The sequence below is a fragment of the Trachymyrmex cornetzi genome, unplaced genomic scaffold (assembly GCF_001594075.2).
Source record: "Trachymyrmex cornetzi isolate Tcor2-1 unplaced genomic scaffold, Tcor1.1 scaffold726, whole genome shotgun sequence".
NCBI classification, from domain to species: domain Eukaryota; kingdom Metazoa; phylum Arthropoda; class Insecta; order Hymenoptera; family Formicidae; genus Trachymyrmex; species Trachymyrmex cornetzi.
The window spans coordinates 24,061-49,565 of record NW_017300055.1 but is presented as its reverse complement, the minus strand read 5'-3'; the positions used below and the strand labels follow the sequence as shown (position 1 = coordinate 49,565).

Here is a 25,505-nt window from a genome sequence, read left to right as displayed (position 1 = left end):
TTTTAGCGGAATCTACGCAAACCACGGAATCCTATTAGATCCCATCATCTATATATAACCTAAAATGTTATTTGCTTATGCATTACTGCAAAATCGATTATTGCAAAAGTATACGATAACAAGGAGTAGGTTCTAATTGGGAAGATCGAAAAATATACTCGAATTTTATCGTAGAAATTATTACTGTAAATATCTAATTATGCATACAAATATTCATTATCTAAAATATATCTAAAAATATTATTTTTTTATTATTAATTGTTATTCATTTAATATTGTAACCTGTTTTCTTTTGTATAAGTTTGTCTTCATATTATAGGAAAGAAGCAGATTAAAATCATTATAATGTATTAATGAGGAAATATTAATTAAATATTTATTTCGCATATATATAAAAATATTAGATTTATAGAAATAAAGTTATCAAGTACATAATTTAACAGTCAACATTCTTCATTAACACCTTTACTAATGGTTTTTATTAGTGAATTTAATACGTAAAGATATACGTCATAGATTGAATAATGAATTAATTTATCTCCAAAGAAGATTTGTCATCTTTTATTTTTGTCGCAATTGATTTAATAAAATGAAAAGCGCTGAAATATATGTAGTTGACTCATCTATGTATACAATTCATTTTTCTTTGCTTGTGTTAATTTGTATTTTTGGATGACAGTGTTGAATAAACGAAAATGCGTAAAGATAATTTTACAGCATTGAGAAATACGTAAAAATAATTTTACAGCATTGAGAAATAAATGTTCTAATTCGATAGGCAGGTGAAAGTGAACTTTCAATTTGCACAAGAATGATATCCTTTCTAACCATATACTGTACACCTGTATACAGACCTGTGTAGACAGACTCTGTAATGTTTGCTACGAAACGAGTTGCGTAAGAATCTCTATTAGCCTTCACATTTATCTTGTCCTTGTCTTTCCTTTTCTCTTGTCTTCTTACATCGTCCCCGTTCTATGCTATTCTCTTTTTTCTGTCCTTCATTTCTTTATGCTCTCTCCTTTTCTTCTTATCTTGCCTTCTCTCTTCTCTACTCTTTTTTCTTATTTTCGGTCTAGCTTTATGTACGTGTGTGTACTTTTCCCGCTCTTCGTTCTTTTTCTTTTTTCCATGGTCTTTCTATATCTTCCTTCTTTTAAATCTATTTATAAGCATTCGTTCACTGAGTCTCTTTGTTGTGAAGTCTCTCCTTCAATTTGTTGCTCTCATCGCACTGTCGTTTGAATTTCTCAAACTTACTTGATAGGATTAATATGTTGTCATGAATTTATAACGTGCTCATTGTTGAAAATTTTCATAAACAAAAGTTTACTTTATCTTCATCATTACTGCACATGTATAAAATATAACATTTTACACTCTTAAGGCCCGTCTACAATACACGGAGTAAGAAGTAAGAGTAAGAAATTGACCAATCACAGTCGAATGTGAGAAGAATAATCGACTGTGATTGGTCAATTTCTTACTCTTACTTCTTACTCCGTGTATTGTAGACGGGCCTTTATACGTTCACGAAAAAGCACAAAAATATAAGAGAACTTAAATTAAGTTTTGATAATACAATAGTTATTTCATTCGTAAGAATTTTGCATGGTAAATGTCTTAATAAAAATTCTTTTTAAATTCTTAAACCTTTGGATTCTTAAGCCTAAATTTCTTTAAGGTATTAATCTCTCTTTCTTGTTTATTTCCTCGAGAAAATTAACGAAACGATCTAGTCCCAACAACTTAGAGACAACGAATCGCAATTCCGCTCAGTGTTGGCAGTATTTCTAGAAATAATGTCGCCTAATTCATGGCTTTACGTAGTCGAAATCACCTACATGTTCTAGATTCCCTAGATTCTTAATTACATCGAGAGATCTCACTAATTTCGATTAGTCGATCGATTAAATTTCAGAACTGCCAACTACAAAATTTGATCTGACAGCTATAAAGACTAATGCAATATATATATATATTTTTTTTTGTTATTGCCGCATGAGTATGATATCAAAATACGTAAAATTATTTATTTTAATTAAAAATATGATTTAATTATTAATTTAAAGCATTATATTTTACATAAAAAATCATAATTTGCAAATTTGAATGTTTTCAATTTTGCAATTGGCATTACCAAAATGTAATCGACCAATTAAGTTAATCGGAGTTGGGCTTCTTTCACCAACTTCAATTATTAACGCTAATTGATTGTTGACTCAATTATCACATCAACGTGAGAACTAAATACAGTTTATCTCAAAAGAGGAAGAGAAAAGAAACGTTCTAATACATTAAACTGCTGTTAGCACTTCTGCGAATTGTGTGTGATCGTCGATTAATTTAATCAGAAGTTGATGAAATAGGACCTTGGTGAGACCGACTCATAGGCCGCTTTTATCAACACGAGTTAATATAATTAGTTGATTAATGTCCGTTTCTATCGATGTAAATTGACTTTAATCTTGGTTCAACTTATTCTTCGTCTTTTTCTGATTCTTAAGAAAAGGTGAAGAGTCGAGGTTTTATTTCTGCACTAAACTGTACTAGAACTTTTTTCTCACTTTAGATATATATAAATATTAAATATACCTATTTTAATTTAAATTCCAGGATATCGATTATGTAATTTTTTTCTCGAAAGAGGAAACGTGAAAAGTGAAAATTGTTATGTATGTACATATACATGCACATACGAAAAATTTTCACTTTTCTCGTTTCCGCTCTAAGAAAAAAGTTACATGATTAATCCCCTAAAATGTATATATTCTATATATAGTTCAGCTATAAAAAACATACCTTATACTTAACATATCAAGAGACAACAGTATCCATTGACATTGCTCGAGTCTCAAGATGATTTTAAGCTATTAGACCTGTTTGCGTTGTTTAAAATCCCCAAAAATGTTTGCACTAAATTTATGAGATTTATGAGAAATAGATACTCGGGCATTGAAGAGAGAGAAAGCGAAGATGCTAAGTGCGGAAAGTGCGAGTAACGCGAACCTAGTACTTAAGATGTCACAAGAATCAATCAGAGAGCCGCATTAGCATCATAAGACATTGCTTGAGACGATTTTGAAATTAAGAATGGATTATAAATACCGATCAAAATGTTTTGCACTCTCACCACACAGATCTCCAAAGTCAGATCTGCTAGGAATACTAGCATAAAATAGAAATTATTTTTTTCAAAATTAATAAATTACCGGGGGGGTACTAAAAACATTTTTTAATAAAACATATAGAAATAGCCCAATTGCGCCTGTTATACTTATAGTCTATGCTCAGTAGCCCAAAAAAAAAACCTAAATTTTCAAGTTTTAGTCGAAAAATAATCTGGGTATCTATCATGTAACTTTTTCCCTAAGGCGAAAATATGAAAAGTGAAAATGTTTTGTATTTATGTGTATATATATGTACATAAGTACATACATAAAAATTTTTACTTTTCACGTTTCCGTCTTAAGGAAAACGTTACATGATCAATACTCTGAAGTAACCCAATTGACGAAGAATCGCTTGTACTGGCAACACTGATTCCGCTCATACCGTTGGTAACCGATTCCTACTCCCATTTCTAGCGGGACTTGTTGACGCCCAACAGCTGACGATTACCGCCACGTGCAACACGACGCGACGCGATGCGACGCATGCGTCTGATCAGTACACGTCGCGTCTTTGCTGACGGAGCACCCGTTATAGCTCATCGTAAGATGTTTACAAAGTTTATTCGAGCTTTACATTCGAGCTTCGCATTTTCCCTTGTTTTGGTAACTAATAGTGAAAAACAATGAGTGATAATTATGTTGAAAGCTTTGTGATAATTCGCGCGTGTAATTAGTAGATTTACACGGAAGTAGTGCGAAAAGTATAAGTAAAAAGGGCAAGTTGTTTTTATTAATAATTATTATTTTATCGAAAAATTTTATATTGAGGTGATATTGAAATATACTATATACTTTTCTGTTTATTTGAATGATAAGATAATATTTTGATTTAATTAAAGAAAATACGGTATATTACTTTGCACATGATAAATGTTCTCGTGCATTCCATCAGTAGCTTCTTGGAATATTGTTAATGTACTAAGTGACATGAAAATGTAATTAACGGTGTGCGTGTAGTTGAACGTGTTATTTTGTGAATGCAAAACGTTGAAACGCTGCATAAGGTAAATTCCAACGTAATCTAAATCAATGTTGATTTGAAGCTATATCTCTTATCAACAGTGTGATACGATATATTTGTCATTCGTCATTTGATATGATAAAGTGATAGTTAAATACAACCTTTTTCACACGCATATAATAATATGGGTTCTAGATTACGGATTTTACGTGAAACTATGCGGAAATCGCTCCATCATTTTAAGTCGTATCTCTTTGTTTATAAAATTATATTTATATTTATATTTATAAATTTAACATTTTTAAATTATTGTTTATACTTATATATATATATATATATACTTATTTTAAAAGAGGAAACATTTTCTTACCATATTTTATTTATATAAATTATACATTATGTTTTTAAAGAAATTTGATTTTTACAATATCCAAAGCGCTAAGAACTTAAATCCGTCAATTAATTAATTAATTATGAATAAATGGATTATATAAATTATGATAATTTAATAATTTTTATTTTAAAAGGTCTATAAATATGACGGGTCTATTAATTATAAATTCGCATTTATAAAGAGTAATAACAAAATTTGTGTTTTATAATATATATGTATATTGTTATATTTGTGCATTATGTGTTTGTGTTTCTTCTGCAGTATACACTTCTAATATCACACAAATGTAGTTAAACTCACGGTTACAAAGACATCTGACATTGAAATGCATCACGTTAGTTCATCTACCAACTTACGCTTGTAATTAGAGAACGTGCATTGCAACTTGCTGACGTCGTTTTTACCTTCATCATGTAAGTACTATGAAAACATTAAAATGCTTTGCATGGATTACTTACATAAGAAAATTTATATTTTGTAATATAGGGTAAAAGCAGGGATTATGGAATAGCTTTTTTAAATTAACATTGCTCCGATATAAATGCATATGAAGACTTTAAATTTACACAGAACTCTTGAGGAATATGTTAGCTACAATATCCAATAAATGAAAGTCGCCAAAATTAAAATCCAACGTCAATATTAACAAAAAAGTCAAAAGTGATCTCTTGTATTCCGTACGAGCGTCCTAAGCCATTAGACCACCGAGGCCTTATTTCTCGACGCTTATTGATTTTAGCTTTAAAACGCATGCGAAGGGCGGGATGAAGAGGAAGGCGAGGGATAAAGATTGGTGGCTCTAATTGGATTAAAATTTCATTGAAGAAGAACGGATGCACCGTTTTGTGGTGGGTCTTTCATGACACGACATTGAGCCATGTTTTTTTCGACATAATGATCCTTAAACGTCACGAAACTGCAGACAATGATGGAAGGAATGATTGATAGATTGAATTTCCCAAATGAAATTCTTTGCGCAAAATGAACGATGAAATAACATGTGTCAGGAATTAAATGCGATTAAACTCATTAGAATTATAAATAAAATGATTAACACGTTCTCATGAAATGACCTAATTGGAATGAATAATTCTCTCGAATACGTTCAATGAATAATTCAAACAATTCTCACGTAATATTGAAAGTTACCTGATAAAAAAAATAATGGCACGGGAATAAATCAACGAATAAATTGCGAAAGATTCACATAAAGTGCTTGGTAAAGGGTTTCATAGAAAATGATCATAAAACCGGTACGGGATTCACAAAAGGTTCTCTTAAAATTTAACTTTAATTAGCAAAAAATTTGTAGAAGCTTGATAGGTAATAGCAAGATTTGCAGTGTACAATTGACGATTGAGCCTTCCAAAAATTTGCATAAAGTCGAAGTATAATTTGAAAAAGCTCGTATGTGCAGTCTACAACGAAAGATTTGAAAGGTAAAATCACACAATTTACAAAGTTTGAATCACCCACGAACAAATTACTCCCTTATTTAAAAAATGACTCAAAGAAATTTTCTCGAAAAAAAAAATCTAAATCAATTTGACTTGAGAAAACTATTGCCTAATTAAATAATATTGGCATAAAGGATACCTATGTTCTTAACATGATCAAATATAATTTTTGTTTTAAAATTCTTAAAAAACTATTCTTTTTGACTATTCTGTTAGACAATTTTAACAATTTTTTATAAAGTTTAACTAGTTCATGATTGACACCGTAATTAATATTACTTAACTCATTCATGATAAAACTTGACAATTACCTTTTTTATGTTATACCATTTTTTAAGATAGCAAAATTTTATAAGATATTTTAGTAGATCTTTTCTAATTTTCTAAAAGATTTAAATTGATGTGAAAGGAGAATAATGCGAACATTTGGAAAATCGATGGAACATTGGCGTAAATCTCAAGCCGAGACGGTTACGATGGGAAGAACCAGAAGTCGAAGCGGAATAGGTGATTCCCGTGAGAAACTCGGAGAGTGTCCGGTGGCTAATTATCGAATACCATTTGTGCAAAACTATGCGAGCGACGTATGGTATTCTACGGAATACGACCGCGAGTCTCACCGCGGAAATCGTGTCCTCGCGTGATTGCGGTCCGGATTAGTCCAGATCGGAGATTGCGATCGATCGATTCGATTCTCTGCGAGTCAAGCTACGTCAATATGTACGAAAGAAATTCATTTTTATTGTTTATATTTATTTCCTTCCTCTCCTTCCTTCTTTTCTCTCTTGTTATCTTCCTTTTCTTTTTTCTTTTCTTTTTTCTTTTGCTAAAATCTAGGTAATTATATTAAGTTAATATATATCTAATAACATAAAATTACTCTAATTATATCTTTACTATATATATATTTTTATTATTTTATTATTTTTTAAATCGTTCTTCTTATATTATTAAATTTTACATTAAGTATTGTTTAATGCGAATTAATGTCTAAGCATTTATATCAAATTATGTATCTAGGGTAACTGGAGGGAATATGCTTAAGAAGAATGCCACTTAATAGGAATTAGATTTTTATATAATTATTTATTCAGTTTGAAGTACTTTTATATATTGACCTTCTTCCATCCTTTATGTATTACTTGTGTATAGTAGCACAAACAAATATTTAATTTTTTACTATTAGAAATAAAGAAATACGAAAGTGTTAAAATACGTAATATGTCACCATGTGTGTAATATGCCACTAAGCATGGGATAATATCACATATAAATGGTGGCAATTATAACATTACATTATTTTATTTATTACAAAAACTAAAAAAATAAAATTTAAATTTAAAATTAGAATTAACGTAATGCACGAGATAAACAATGCACTGAACTGAATATTTCTATATTTTAACCTATATTAATAGATTAACAAGCCAATCGAGCTAAATATTGTGTAACGCTTGAATAATAACTTGCATAAAACACTATAAAAGTTATCAAAAGCACGTTTTTATATACTACGCTGTCATATTTACCTCATAAAAATAATATTGTTGCTAGAAAATTGATAATACTTATGCAACACGTAAAGTACACAATTGTAAACAATTCTATGGCACTAACAAAAGCGCTGCAAATTGGTAATTCTGTTAAATAAAACGAATGGCATATATTCCCCCTATTGGTATATTACCCGCAGTTACCCTATATATTGAACATACATTTATATTTAAGGTCATTGGGGAGAAAACATTTAAGCCTTTATTCTCGAAATATGAAATAGAGTAATTTAGGAAGTAAGTTGGACATATTTTTATTCGTTTAAACAGCATTTCATTAACTTACAATAAAATATTTCGAGTTATATAAAGCATCTAAAATTTTAATTCATAAAATTTTTTAATGACGTTTCAAACAGGAAAAATTGTGTTTTGTATTTACTGTCATCTTATCCCCAAGTGTAAGAGGAATATTTAATTGCAACTTTTACGCATATAAGAATATTACAAATTATAATCTATATCATCCACATGACCTCCAGGGAAAATTGATTAAAACCGTATATCATTTGCCCGGTTTTACAGTAAGCATCGAAATACAGACCTTATAGCTATTAGGATATCAAATATTACAAAGAGCATGTTTAACGATCTACCTTTTCGTATTTCGTATAATCTTTACCAATCGATTTTGGCATGAACATGTTCATCTCTGCCAATAACTGTGCAACAGTTTACCACACGCTTTTGCACAGTCATTACGGCCAACGCATGTTCTATAAAGAAATTATAAGCAAAGTAGCGTCTTCCCTCTTGTGGCATCTTCCCTCGAATTACCTTATATTAAATTGTTTGATAAATAATCACATTCGTATAAAAAATAAAAACTCTAAAATAAATTCCGTTGAAACACAAAAACACGCAAGTCGACATTACATTACATTTTCTTAAAAGCCACATTTTAGATATATGTGCGCGCACGTAGAAAAAGTTTTTAAATAATTTCGTGAAGAATTTCAGACCGCAATTACCACGGTAATTTTTTTTCTTTGCGTTGCTTTTATTTTACTGCAAGGAAAATAAGGAAAGGCAAAGTGGTCGAAGGAGCAGAAGGAGACTTAATCCTGTCTCGAAATATCTTTTGTATCCTGCCCTTTCCGGAATCTTAATGGATCGGGGGTAGTTTTATGTCATGGCCGAGAGCTGTTTTTCGAGAATACGCTCTGCTCCGCTCTTGTTTACGACGGTTTTCCGCGCTCCTCGACGATAGCCACAAATTCGAGAGTTTTATGAGCAGTTTCGATCGTCGAGAAAGTCCAAAAATATTCGCTAAGGGATTAGTTATGTACCAAACATTTTCAGGAAATTTTAGTTTAATGAAATTTATGAATTGCATTTAACAATATTTAAATGAAATAATTTTATTTATTATGAAGAAGTATTATAATAATTTGCATTATAAAAGGTTACAACTTATATATATAATGAGTAATAATTTTTTCTAAAGGGTATCTCTTTACTATTTTTTAAAAAGAACTTCCGGCTTATAAAGTTACTTTAATGTAATACTAAAAAGAAGATAGAGAATATTTCGAGATAGAGAGCTTGCTTTTATTTTAAATAAGTATTACGTATTATATTGTATCAAAATTTAATTAAATAATTACATATTAAATTAAATAAAAAATATTAAATTTAATAACTTTCAGTGACCAACAATCTTTATATAAAATTGTCGTTTAATAATAAACATATCAGCATTTCGACCTTTGTTATGTCTACTCCCTTGGAAATCAATTTTGGAATCGATTGGAGGGACGAAGATAAGTAAGGCCATGTTATGGAAGAATTATATTAACTATTTTGGAGAAAAATATTTTAGACAAAAATTGTAGGGTTTAAAAAGATCCCACCCCTTCCTCCTCCCTCTCCCTTCCCCCTCCCAAGCACTTATATATGTGCAAGTATATGAGAGCAACTTTTTTATTCTTGTATTAAACAGCTTAAATATTAACTCTAACGGATATCCGTTGTTTAAAAGAATATGAATGCACATTTCTAAGTTCTTTTTACAAAACTTAGGGTGTGATAATAGAATTGCTTGATCCACTGTGTACCGTACCAATCTTATGACACAGGGTGATTAGACAAAAAAGAAAGATATCTGCCGATGTATTAATCGGCGACTTTCTAATTGTTATTGATTGAATTTACTTTGTATGCGAAACACGTACTTATCTTTAACTGAAGATGGTCTAATTTAAGACCGAAACGTCTGAATTTTTGTAACTTCTTGATAATGTACCATTTTTGCTGCCGACAACTAGCGTGAGTGGTTTATTGCCTTTTATTTTCATATTATTTTAAACAATAAAACTAGATGGAACGTAATAATTCTGTAACGCTTACACTTTTATATGCCACGGGCCACCGTATACTTACTGTTCGAGTCAAATTAGTAAATTTCAGTGAGGTTCATCAATTATACTCTAATATAATCTCTTTAGAATTCTAGCAACATTAAATTGACCGAATGCCATTTTTATTGTAATTTGATTACATTGATAGCCGTAATTGATGCACAAGAGTCATAAATCCTATTATAATTCGACAGACGAATTAAATTTTAGTGATCACACGATTATAAATAAATAAATTAAACAAATTGGTCATTTATCAATAGATTCATTGATCAAAATTCATTGCAATATAAATAAATACAAAGACTTAAAACGAAACAAATTAAATAAAATAGTAAAAAGATAAATTAAGTGAATATACAAAATTAAATAAAAATAAATTAAGATCGATAAAACAAAAAATTGATAAAACAGATAAATGTAAAAATTAATTATGAATAGATAAAAGGTTTTGTATACCTGTACTATCGTCACGACTATGAAATGTTCACAAACTTATTGTGCAAAAATGTTAACCATAATGGAAGAATCAATGGAAGAACATTTTTAATAAGCGTCCAGATCAAACGAATATTAAACATCAAGTGAGAAAGGTAATCGTCAATTGAGAATTGTCATTTGAAGTACTATGGAGGAAGCATACCAATATTCTAAAAGCCATTATTTAATTAAATATTTAATAATTTTCCTTACGTCCAAATTGACATTTTTTTAAATGAGCAAAAGGATTTTGAAAAGGACTAGGTATGTAAAAGAGATGTAGATTCTCAAAGAACGAACTGCTGTAAGGAAAGTTCACTGCAGAAGAGGAATTTTCGGAAGAAGATTCTACATACGACGGAGACAGGAAATTATTTCTTAAACATTTATCGCAACTGCCATACTTAAACGCGTGAAGGCACGTGAAACTCTGTGTAGACTCGGTGAACAACCTTCAGGGAACCCCGCAGGAGATCTCAAAGTCCTCTCTTTATCCAGCACCCTGCACACGATGCATAACTTTATAATTTACCTCTATCGCTGTTAATAAGGTGAATATATCGTGCTATATACAAAGCGTTTCGAAAAAAAATACACACACTTTACCGGATTTTATAGTTAGTTTCAAACGAGGAAAATGTCATATTGATATAAATCGAATATTTTTTTAATAACTGAGGTGACAAAACATTCACTGATTTATAAATGGAAAAGTAGACGAAAAAATTGATTCTTATTTTGAAGTAACTTTCATAATATTTTTAATTTTTATTTTCACAGGGCAATTATTTTATAATTCCTGTTTTGTAAAAAGGAGAATTAAACAAAGTAGAAATTTTTTATGTTATAAATTTAATTGTTTTATCATTTTTACAGTAACATTAACACAGAAATATTAATGACAGATTCAATCGATATTTTATAAAAATTCTTCATTAATACAAATGAAAATTTTTTTACAAAGGATGATTAAATAACAATTTTACTCTAATGAAAAAAATAATAATTACTATTTTACTTTTCTCTTTTAAATTGAAAGAGAAAGAGAGAGAGAATATTTACTTTGTAATATAACAATTCTATTAACAGGAAACATCTAGATAAAAAAATATTTTTATTTCATGGGACAGTTACGAGTTTCGATTTTTATGTAGAAAATTTATTCTACAATCACACGCGTTCAATGCACATTAATATATTTTACTGTTTATATAAACAAAAATATTAATTATTTTATACGTATATTTAAATTTATATTTAAATTTAAAATATATATATTATATATATATATTTTAAATATTTATGTATTTATTGCAAACATATGTGATTTGTTGGACATTCGATATATCAAAGACGGAACCCACGTGAAAATTCATTAGAATACGTAAGAAATCTATGCGGATCCGCCCAATTCTGATAGCTCACCGCTGAGTTAATTAAATGCGCTAATGAATTAGTCCGTCGGAGCTTCGAACTACAAAGTTCAAAATTGAACTTTCCGACGCGGAATTAACATTAATTTTCCATGATTCCATTTACATTAATTAAATGTCAACTTGAAAAATTCACAGAATTAGAGCAATATGGCTGTGCATTTACGTAAGCAATTAATATTGCTATTTATCAAAGAAATTCTTTACTTTTTTATTTCCTTGTTCTATTATGCTAATTCGCGTAAGATTAATAGCTTCGGACCGCGTAACAGTAATCGGACCGAAATTTCATTTCGGTCTAGTTTCTTGCTTGTAAATATACTTTCGCATAAAATTTTTTCGGATTTATAAAAGGGGTAAACCATGCTGACCAAAATTATGTACATCATTGGCTATTAATGCTCAAATAATATCCAAGTAATGCTCAATTTTTTACGCCCTAGTAATGCTCATTAATGCCCTAGTAATGCTCTACAATATGCCCAGTAATTCATAATCTCACACTGCTTAATATAATACACAATTCTCTTAAGTAATGCCCCAAATCTGTACACCGCAATGTCCTCAGTGGTATTTACCTATTGGATCCATATTTACTACGGAATCTACGATACGCTTATAGTTTTTGTTTCTACTGTACAATAATACTTTCTTCGATATGTTCATATTAACAGTCATAAACTAACTTGTGCAATAGTTCAAATAAAATTGATGACTTGACGAATTTCAAATATCCGACCCTAATCAGAAAAACAATCATCGAAAACGGAAAAGAAGAAAAGATATGACGGTTTACATTCAACCCAATTCTAATGGTCACTCTGTAAATGTTAAATAGTTTCAGGAGTACTTTACAGTAATATTTGAAAAAATTTTAATTTTTTAATTTTTAAGATTTTATAAATAAAGATTTGTACCTATATATGAGTTTTTCGGTTAATTTAAATTGAAATTATTAACTTTGATATCAAATTAGTATTTAGTAGTCTAGAAAAACCTTAAGTTTAGATAACATAATTGGATAATATTTACAGGTAGATCATTAATGGCCTATAAATCGCAATTTTGGTGCAATAGATCGTGTATTAATTATAAATATTTTTTTAATCAATTGATACAACAAATATCTAGAACAAGTATAGAAAACTATTTCAGTAGAAGTACAATATATTTTTTATTATTTTTATGTACACTTGCACCTATTTTACAAAATACGAAATACAATTATACTGTACTGTAGGAAGAGAGGAAGTTGTTTTTTTCGATTCGATACACCTCATATCATTGAATATATCATATATTTCAATTCGTCCAAACTAAAATATAATACCAAGCTTTTACACCTATTCTGTAAATGTAGTATTGTGTAAATACCCTGTATATTGTTTCGTAAATTAAGCATGAAAAGACAAGCTTGTTTTTTTTACATTCTTTCTTTTGTATGCATTCTTTTGTGCTTCTTTTTTTTGTTCTTTCTTTGAGAAAAGAAGCTGCGGTGTGTCCGTGGAAAAGAATACTTCATTAAGTAGGCAATGTTGGGCCCGTCTTGGAAATAGTGGCAGCTTTTATTACGGGATTCCGCGACTTCATGAACTCGAGTTCGCACGCGGTATTGCTTGGAATACCTGGGAATACCTAACATTCTGGAACGAAACCTCCCAGATTTGCAAGCTCGCGCTCGTGGAAGCTAGTGAAAATACGTGCGATGATGTCTTCTCGAGTTCATCTCTTTCTGTTAATGTCGAGTAATATTGAACTATGTTAAAACTTCTAGAGATTTTTATGAAAAAATTAACAAATTTCTCACATTTTAGCATTAGTTATTATAAAAGATCTGTTTATTGAAAATCTATCTATTAAAAATTTATCTTTTCATAAATTTTTTATTTTATATAGAAAATATTTTTATTACGTATATTTTTACATGTAGCTTTATATCTAATGTAATTTAAAATGATATGAGAAAGCACATATTTTTATGAGCAAATATTTTTCTAATCACTTTCATTTATTTTTCTTAAACATTTTCCAAAATTCTAAAATTGCAAAATTTAGACATATGGCCAACAGACGTTTTTCTTAAAAGAAAAATTGAATGCATGAAAAGGTTAAGTAGTGTCTCAAGATAACAGATAAAAATTTTTTATTACAAAATTAAAAGAAATTAAAAGTATAATGAAAAATTGTAAAAAATTTTGGAATTTATTTGATAAGACGAAAACATAATGAGAACGTAACGAAATGTGCGAAACGGTAATGTCGCAACGTAATACACTATTATAGCTGAGATATAGTACAGCATAACTGTATCGTTGCTAATATCATGTTACTACTGGCGTCATTATAACGGAGTGGAACGATTCCATAGTCGCGGTGGCTTTAATCTCCCGTTGAAATTCATGCGGGTTAAACATTAACCCTGGGTTTTGCGTAAGGCGGTCTTCATTGCTTTGCGATGCATTTGCGCAAATGCATATGAGCCGTCCTGTATGATACTATGATGCATTTAATATAATCAATATCCGGCAACGGAATAATCAGATTGGCCGAGTGCAGCACCGTTGCATTTACTCGAATCGGTATGTCGATCTTTATGGTTTTCGAGCTAACGTAAAGTAAAGAGGGATGCAGAACATTTTTATGTTTAGAAAGAGAAAAATTAGCTTTTAGATTATTTCAACGGTTTTATCTGGAAGCTTCAAACATACTATTTAAATCGTATTTTATTTGAAATTGTATTATTACATTATTACATGTATACATATAGCTTAGAGACATTCAATTAGGGTCTCTAATATAGCTAGAAATAATTGGTCAAATCGACATTGCAGATGATAATGGTTGATCGATGATCGAAATTTATAATCGATTTGGCCTGAAAATGATCCCAAATTTTGATCATTAGTATCGACAAGTTGATTTGACATTGATTTTATATTGATTTGATATTAATTAGGAGAGATTGGAGGCGGTTGCAATTTTTGAAATTGATTTTTAGAAAAAAGTGGATGTTAGATTTTGAAGCATTCTACATTATAATATACCTACATCCCCAAATATTAAAAAAATATTACTCTTGAAAATATCAACGTACAAATAAGTTATTTAATTTTAAATAAATTAAAAATGTAAAAATTAATCTTTTACTCAGAGTTAATTGTGACACGTTGGCAATCACATATTCTTTATGACTAGACTATATAAAAAGTACAATTGATTTTAATGTTTATTCTATATTTCAGAAATAATAATAATTCTAGTATTGATACAAGTAAAATAATTATTTTAACCATTATACATAATCTGTTTTATATAATTTTTTACAAATAATGAAAAAGAATGTATATATAAAATATTATATTCGTAAGCATATTCTTTAAAAACATATCGATATAAAGAGATTAAAATTAATTGTCATCTAATCCGGATTCATTTTGATCAATTTAACCCATCACGACCGTTTTTATAATAAAGATAAAATAGAAAGATTTTATTCACAAACTGTGTTACAAGAATGATTAACTAACTGCATTAAAAATTATCTAACAATAAAACATACCATTCGATCATAAGAAAATTGCAATTGGTAATGCCAAAAATTAATAAAAAAACAAAAAAGATATTAAAAAATGCTCTTCCGTATACTAATTGAATTATTAGCTTTTTGATCATCAACTCTATATGATAATCGGCTTCAATTTCTTTTACATCATACGGTGTAAGCAATTTTTTCCTATATATATTTACTAGAAAAGTATGTAAATAGTTCAAATTCGAATCGAATCGAATTATAGTGGATTCGATAATCCAACTAGCTCTGAAGAAGTTTGTGATAACTTTCATTTTTGTGTGGAAAAAGGATTTTTTTTCATACAAATCAATTATCTTTATTGGAAAAAATTCAGCTATGTATGAAATAAAATAAGACCGATAAACATAATATTAGTTATATGTTTAATGGAGTTAGGATAGATTTAACTAATTTGATTGGTGTCCATTTTATTCTGTGCGCATCTCTTTATATATATTAGGCTCTCTCTTTATACGTTAAATGTGTATGAGTCTGATAAAAAGTTCTTCTCGAAAACGGCTAGAGATAGGGGGAAAACATCTATTATCAAAATTGTGTAGGCTAAATAGGGGAACATTTTTTCTTTGATGACGTTAAGTAACTTTAAATATCTTTGGTTTTCTTACTACAAAAAAAATTTTTTTTAATAACAAGGGATAGGTATTTTTGAGTTCTCGATAATAATGAACTAAATATCTTTGTATTAGATTATTTTTTTCGAAAATTCAATTATTTTTGGGATATAGATTTAAAAAGGCCAGGTCGTAAAATAAATTTTTTATTATCGCAATAAATGTTCAAAATGTTCACCAATTTTCTGTAACGTATACATATATAGGTACTTTGTTTTCCGGTTTTCCGTCAATATAGAATTAACTAAAAGATAATAGAAATCTTAGAAATATTTGCAATTGCCGAGTTAATATAAAAATAATCTTTATGATCAGGTCAAAAATGACAAATCGACCAGCCATAGACATCGATCGTTCATCGACGCATTAACATTCAAATTGATGTTGATTTGACTAATCATTTTAGGCTGAGTAGGTACTTTGAATTATATATATTCTAAAAGAAGATAAAGGAAGGCGAATCTTTCTTGAGTAAACGTATGTATTACTATCGATGTAAACTATCATGTAATGCCTTTCATTTAACTGCCAAATATCTCGGTCATGCAAATGTTCAGCAAACGCTCGCGCAAATTGTCTTACAATTGACTGTCGATTAATACCACGATCCTCCTCAAGAGCCATTAGTAAGTTAATTTAATCTTCGAGTTAGGCTTGAAATTGATTAATCAAATCACTTTCTCTGGCAAAACTAAGCGATGTTGAAATTTTCGGTATTTTCATGATTATTGATGTGACAAGCGCGGCGGTGTAGAACATTAGGTAAGACTTTAACGTTTTCACATTAATAAGACATTAAAGTTTTCAGGTGTGCGTTTACAATCTTGAAATTTAGAACGTTGTAGCATCATTCGCGTAATAATAGCTAGTTTGAGCTAGTTTTATCGCAAATCACACGCAGAGTGCTTAAACTACATTAAACTAAACATAGCATTTGAGATTGAATGTGTTTTGGAAATTAGGATCGATACAGCGCGAACGGTATAACGGCGATTGCTTCTGGCATTATATTAATTAATAGCGACGCATTTATTACGAATACCTGACATTTACAATAGATCTTGCGTATGAGAAACTAACGCTATGGCCGTTAATGCAACGTTCGCCAAGCAGGATAATTGAATGGATTTGGCTTCGGGTAATCACTAATTATTCTCTTGTGTTGCAACGTTTATTGAGCTTTTGTAAAACTGGTTTTTCATCACACACAAACATTCTTTTTTCGTAATTTTGAAAGAAAAGTATCAAGATTCAACGCAAAAAGATTCAATGCGGATAAGATTTCGGGGACTGTAAAATATTTTGAGATACGCATCTGCGAGTAATGCTTATCAATATTTTACAGTCCTTGAAATCTTACATTGAATTTTTTTACGTTAATGGCTTTGCGTTTTGACTTTAGAGCTAAAATTAGACAGGCCTGCTCTATTTAATGTGTATTTAAAAAATTTTTTCTTCAAGTTGGGTGCCAGGTACCTACATAGATAAAAAATCTAATACGGCTCTATGATTGATTTATATTTATGACGTCTTAAGAATGTTATAATAACTAATCATAAAGCTGTATTAACACAAGAACACAGTTTATGAATATCAATCTTAAGTTTGATGGAAGTAATGCCATGAATTACAAAATTTATTGTAAAAAATATCATTTTTAACCAAACTGTGTTCGAAAATTTAATCGGTACGTTGTTTGTAGAACTAAAGGTTTAAATACAAACAGGCACTGAAGATTTACATAAGGCTTATTTACCTATTATTAAGAATTTTTATGTATATGATATAAAGTATTTTGGGCTCAGTCAGTTTATCTTATATCCGAGACAGTTATATATTTCAAATATACAGGATGATCTAGACTGGCCGGAGGAGCCGACATATACATACCATCTATAAAAAATTGAATCAAAAAGTTTCTACCATTTTTCAATGGTCGCAACAATTAAGGAGATGCTGGAGCAACAACCGAACTTGATCGAGGTCGATAGTACAGACTTTTTTTAAATTCCAAATTCGATTAACCGTGACATCTTTCATTCATTTCTTATATATTGTTGTGTCTCGCTCAAACGCATTCATCTATCCTTATCTAACATACTACAACGCTATCTTTTACAAGATCAAACATCTGTTGTTAGACATAGTTATTGCTTTGTTTACCATTTAGATTCGTCGCTCAGCATTCATATACACGTAATTTGCAGAACGATATAAATCCATCTTTTTAAGCTTTTAATCTTAGTTTTATAAACTCAGTTTTGTTTGTGCACGTAAAGCACTAGGTGCGAAACTGTCGTTTTGTTTATACGAGCTATAAAACTTTTGTATTAAGGAAATATCTACGTCAGGTGACAGCTCTACGAATTGAAAAAAATGTAAATTTTTAACTTTTTTATTTTAGTATAAAGTCCACTGCAGCATTTCTCAATTTTGCATCTACCTACTTTAATCCTGTAAAGGGATTTTTGATTCTGTTCAGTAAATTCGGAGATTTATATTAATCTGCAATGTCCCGACAATTTGGTCACTCCAGCATCCCCTTAATGGTGAGTTATTTCTATTTTAAGTTATTTTTATAACTTTTATATGTATCACTCAATTATGTTTTTCTTAGTTCCTTCCTGAGGTTTATTGTTGGTCAATTGTGTGTGAGCGAAACTTTAATCAACAGAAGTGAATCACTACAACCTATATTATATATTATTAAAACTGATGACAATCTGATAAAGGCTCAAAACGAGAATCGAAACATGTAATCTTTTTATAGTATCTATTAGTGAACGAGTCTTTTTAATTTTTAACTTATTGTGGAAAATTTTCTGTACAACATTTACCGCGCTAGACACCTATATGCCTAATACCTATTATTGTTTTTATTTATTTAACGGTAAAGTAACGAATCTTTTTAAGTAATTGTAACGAGTTACTTTTGAAAATCATTACTTAGTTATTGTACAATAACTTTTTTGTCTCGGTAACTATAATATGTAATTACTTTTAAAAAGTAATTTTAAAGCTACAACTGGTATAGTCCATAGTGTTAGAATACCAAAAATTAAACAACAATTATTATCGAAGACTTTAAATTCGGTATTACAGGTTTATCTTGATCGATGCTCTTTTGGAATGTAAAGTTAATAGCGATATTAACGCAATGAAGACGTAACAATCCTCACATAGTTAAGATTTTGTTTGGGGGGGAGGGGGGGCAGGGCAAATTATAGAGTTGACACTTTTAAACCGGAGAGGGGGGAGGATAGTCGAACTTAGTATGGATTTTTAGACTTGTTTTATTTTAATAAATGAACTAAATGGAAAAATGCCACTTATGGTCAAAGTTAGATGTTGGATCTTATAGGCACTGGTATACGTCTATGTATATCCTAGATCTAGATTCTAATACGTTGTATATGTATATAAATTTTAAATAAATTTCTCTCAGAAATCATTGCATATTTTTCGCAATAAATTTCCCAATTAAAATCTTTACAGATTTTAACATGCTAGTAACATCAAATCATAGATCTAATTAAATTTGGGGAGATTATTAATAATAAATTATTTTATTTATTTCAAATTGACTGTGTAGACCAAAAGTAATTGGCGCGCAGTAATTTCGGAGATAAATTTATTGAAGATAAATAATAATAATAGGCTCAAGAGATTAAATCTAATGATATGTGATAATGCCGATATTACACAGTCGTCAAAATGCGATCTTACTAGTAATTAATTGTTTTTGCGTCATTAATTTATGTAATGAAGAGGACCCGAAACGAGGATCGAAACGTAACCTCAATTGCTTAATAAAGTTTTGGTTATATTACACACTAATACCTTGTGCTGGTTAACATTAGCATTATACATATATCATTAGATTTATTAAAAATATTTGTATATTTATTAGTCTAACATCCAACTTTAATCGTAGCGTGTCACGCACGTACCACAGTGGGGAAAACGAGAAATCGTGTTTGAAAATTGTCTACGGCTTTTAAATCTTAACCGATTTTAATGTTTTTTTTTTTTTTTTAATTAAAGCTGATTTAATTTTGAAAAAAGTTGTCGAGGCTGATTTTTTAATTAGGCTTTTTTTTTACAAATGGCAGACATAAAATGACAGAAAGCGTTTTCAATGTGAATCTGATTTAAGTTGAAGGCTGTAGACAATTTTGAAACATAATTTCCCATTTTTACTGTATCGTTTATCGTTCGCTATTTTGACAAAAAGCCTAATTAAAAAATCGGTCTTGACAACTTTTTTTGAAATTAAATAAGCTTTTATTTAAAAAAAAAAGAAAACATTAAAATTATTTAAGATTTGGATGTTCTAGATTATTTTGAAACATGATTTCTCACATTTCCTCATTGTGCACGTACGCACGTACGTTCTTTTTCATTCTCTCACTCTTTCTTTTACGAATAAGGACATGCATGTACGCATGCGCTCTCTCTCTCTCTTCTCTCTCTCTCTCTCTCTCTCTCTCTCTCTCTCTCTCTCTCTCTCTTTCATTAAATTTTAATATTTTATTATATATTTTATTATGTATTTTATTTCATTTTAACATTGTACATTAATTTTTATAATATATTAACTTTAATATAAATTTGTTAAAACAATTTTTTTTTATTAAAAAAATTATTTTTTAAATATATTACAATATAAATGCTTAGTATGAATGTCATAATATATGCAACAGGAAAGGAGTTCAGCAAATATAATATATTATTGAACATGATATTAAATATAGAATAAAATAATCTTTAAATAACTTCTTTATTTTTGAAAGATTAAAAATCTGTATAAGATTTATATTCTATTAAAATTTAAAAAATTTACAAATACAGTGAGATCTCTAAAAAAACCTTTTTAAAGTAAGAAAAATTATATGCGAAATACATATACAAAGAAAAAATCGAATATTATGTTATTAAAAAATTAACTATTTAAAAATAGATATGAAGTCAATGAAATTAGTCAAGTATTTCATTAAAAATCTCCAAAAAAAATCTCGAGAAAGCTTATGTGTGAAATACTTATAAAAAATTCACTGTTCAAAAATAGATGTAATATTAATCATTTCAATTTAGCCAAATATTATATAAAGTGTAGCAATAGTTGTGCACTTCCACAATAATCAACAGAATCATAGCAAAATAAAAACTTGGCGTGCCCATTATACATATGTTATTAATATTATTAATGATTTATAAATGTATATATATTTAAGAATACAACTAATGCGACGCCAAGTGCCCTAACGTGCTAATAATTGATTTGTAGCATCATTTTCGACAACCACCTTGTTTGATTAAAAATAATTTTAAAAATACATTTTTTAAATAAACAAACTCTATAGTGTGTTAATTTCCGAAGTAATGGAGAAACTTCACCAGTCTTTATTATACTTCACGTCACTAAAAATCCTCATAAATATTTTCAAAAAGTTCTTTCAAGTTTCACAAATTTTTTTACAACTTTTCCTGCACATGTAAGGCTACCCAATACTGTTTCAAGCCCTCTGCGAGATCGAACACTAATCAAACTCGCAACCATACCCTCTCCACGCAATTAGAGATTTTAAAGTCTTTGTTGTTCAGAGAAAAAAAAGCGAAAAAAAAATGAAAAAATTATTTCTCAAAATCGGTATCGAGAATATTTCTGGAACAAGCCCTTCACCATGTCTTCACAGCTCGCTGGTCGAGCCAATACTGACATTACTGACTAGTATATCCGAGGCAAGCATCCAAATATCGAACGGTTCTGCTAGCACGACGTTGGGGACGGCTGAAGTCGACTCGAGCGCATGCGGAACGGACTCTAGGTCAGGTCACGCGGGTCAATCGCCGGGGTCGTTAACACTGCGAGAGACTGGCTTTATACAGAGGTACGCGCTTGTTTCTGCACGTGTGTCAGGCCCGTACGCAGCTGTCTCGTTGCCAAATGCGCACAGGAAACCGGTGGTTTCGGACGGGCCTTGAGGAATCTGCTCAACTGTTTCGAGGTTTCTCTCAGCAAAACCGAGAGGTTTTTATTAACTGCGTATGCTCATTCGTCCGACTTGTACTCGGTTTCTTCTTTTTCTTTAGGCTTTAGCGGGGATTTTCATGATATAGCTTTGACTAAGTACAAAGCACCCTCAATTTATTGCATTTATTTTCTTAGAAAGGCGGTAATAAAAATCAAGGGAAAATTAACAAAATATTACAATTGTTATAAAAATAAATATTATTTTTCAATTAAATTCTTTCATTTCATTTTTCAGTAAATATGCAACGTTTACGTCAATTTGTGTAGCGCTTTATACTTAAGGCCAAGACATTATAAACAAATAACATTGCAACATCTATAGCGTTAATAAATAAAAATCTAAATGTAATGAACCAAATGCACTGCAATAAATTAATGAAACTGTAAATATAATAAAGGTTTCCAGAACAAAAGGAAAAGGTTCTCTTCATCTTCTACGTCTCTAGATAATTTTGGTACATGTAATTTCCCTATAAATAAATGATAAAATGCTGATCATAACTTAAGCAGAATTTCTTTTGCGATCGTTAATTTTCACTCAGGCGACCGAACATCCTTACTCGACTGCAACTGACTGGCTAGATCAACAGTGACGCGAATTCAGTCAGTCTCTTTCGTTATATTTAGAATCCGTAATAAAACATTAATGCATTTTAAAGCTATTTTTATAAAGATTTTAAAAAATTAAATTAAAAAAATTTTTCTTTATAAAAAATTTGAATTCATAATTTTTTTTTAATTTAATGTTCAAAATCATTCAATTTAATTTTAGGAAATCTCAGTTTTTGTTGAAGATTTCCTGATTATGAATTTGTAAAATTTAATTAATAAAGAAATCTTTTTTTTCTGAAAAATATATTTATACATCTTTTCAAGGATATGAAAATTTTTTCATATAAAAAAATTTGTTTTATATGAAAAATCTACAGAAAATATCCAATAAAATATCGCCTTATTAAGTTTAAAATGTTATTATATAAATATAAAATAATGTATCTTATGTAATTATGAAACAATATATCTTTGAAATGGATATACTTTTTTATTAACTTTACAAAAAGATTTTTTCAATCAACATATAACCTAAATATCGATAGAGATATGATATACAATTTTTTAAATCCTTTTGAACAAAAATCCTTGAGAACAAAAGTTTTCTAAGAAAATAACTTATAAAAAAAAAACTTCTAAAAGTTTTCTAAGGATTTTCGGGGTCTCTAAATTGAATTTTGGCAAAGATTCTGGCCTCAGAATTCTAAAATTCAAAATGATACTTAATATGGCAGACCGAATTTCAAAGAAATAATCTGATTATCGTGAAACTCGGTTTAAGAAGATCGCTGAATTTGAATGTAAAAAAATTCAATAATTCGATAACCTCCAATGAAAAAGGAACTTGTGTCATAGAAGGCTTATCTGAACAAATCACGAAAAAGTTTCTACGTCATATAAAAACTTCTGTACCCACTCTTCAGTTCTTGCTCATGTATAACGACATGTATAACTTCGAACAGAGTCCTAAATTATGAGCAGAGTTTGAAAGTTGGTGCGCTTAACCATCAGATTATTTTTTCTGTTTTTCGCCATTTTTTATTTTGACATCAGATTTGAATAAGTTTAATTAAATTAAGTTAAATTTCATGAAAACTGAGCGAGCAATTTACAGAATAAAAGGGAATGGCCCTAAAAGAGGTCACCCATTCATTGAAGGGTTAATATATATAATATAATATCCTAATCATCGAAAGTTCGAATTCAAAGACTGAACATACGTGAAACTGAAATTGTAATAAGTTTTTGCATTGTTCAGACTTTCCAGGCGTCGTCAGTCTGATCAATTGTTCGGCGAGGCGAGTCTGATGAACTGATGAAGTGGCTCTGATTAAGTGGCACCATTAGAGGGTGGTACTCGAAAAACGAACATAATCATTAGTAACCGAAGCAGTTTCCGGCACTCCCTCTAATAACTACCTCGCACGCGATCGTAATTATTATTTGTGGCTTATATCGGTTCACTTTCAATGCGGAATCAGCTTATCAATCGAAATGGTAGCGCATCGCTATTCTAAAATTGGAACAACCATACTATTGTTCGAAAAGTTAAATACACGTGTCTTACATGTATATGTATAACATGTTTCGTCAGACTAAAATTTTTTGTACTATTTTTTGTTCACTGGTCAAATTACCCTTACGTTATTAAAAAAAAATAAAAAAAAAGACAGAGGTGTAAAGAGATAGAGATAGATAAAATGTTCATATAACAAAATGTTATTATTCTAGTAGAGCGAATCATCGAAAAATAGGTATACAAAGAAAAATAAAAAGCAACAATAATATAATAAAAGTGAGAGAGAGAGAGAGAGAGAAAGAAAAATTGTTTAAGTAATAATATTTTGGCTTATACATACACACACACACACACACACACACACACACACACACACACACACACACACACTCTTAGGATTTGTTTCACACACGAATATAGACAATATTATAATATTTAATATTCTGTACAATTGAGGGGATGGGCGGAATAAAGGTACAATTCTACTAAGCCCTTTTTTCCGCAATTGGCTTTTTCATGTATTATTGATCGTAATAGAAAAGTATTGTAACATGTAACTTCTTAAAGACATCACATAAATTCATTTGATATCCATTTGTGTATAACAAAAAAGTAGCAAGTTATTTTAATTTTTATTAATATCAAGATTTTGTAATTAGGCCTTTATTCCACCCATCCCCTCAATTATAGATAAAGGAAATACATATATTCTAATATGATTTTAAGATATAGGTAAAGCAACGTCTATGTGGTATCCCTTAAAGCTGTCTTAATGTAACCAAGGTAAATTTTAAAATTTCAAAATTTTCGAGGAAAAAAAGAAGGAAATAAAGAAAGAGAGAAAGTGCTTTCTTAATGAAAGGAACCATCAGGATCGCACTATCGTGAAGACATTAATATTGTAATCTAGTTCATAAAAATTCCGCATTCGTAATTACACGGAGGTAGATTCGTTTACACTCGTACTTACCCTTATGCATCATGCGATTGCAGTATCGTTTTACGCAGTGCGGTTATTACTGCAGCTATACGGGATATCATTTTAATTCGCACGCTGCATCACGATTAAGAACGATTAGAAAGTGACGTTGAAGCAAGAGTTAATGAGAAAAAGAAGATAGAAACTTTATTCCCCAGTACACTTTGTTTGGGACTTATATTATCCTAAAGCATGTTAAGGAAATAAATGAGACGATCAAAGTTGCGTGTAACGCTTTGCCTTTTAAAAAATTACGTTAGAACATCTTATGTTTTTAAAATTATTTTTTAACTGATTAACGTTAATACGATAGATGTAGAATCATAAAAATAAAAAATACTAAATAGAAAATGAATATAATATGAATTTAGACTGATAAGTAATGAGAACAAATCTAATTAATACGA

At 29.6% G+C, this 25,505-nt stretch overlaps 1 protein-coding gene across 3 annotated transcripts in view; it reads left to right on the top strand.

Moving 5' to 3' along the window:
* Positions 1-25,505, top strand: part of rho-5 (rhomboid-5) — a 109,323-nt gene that overhangs the window by 60,586 nt on the left and 23,232 nt on the right. The window lies entirely within an intron of this gene.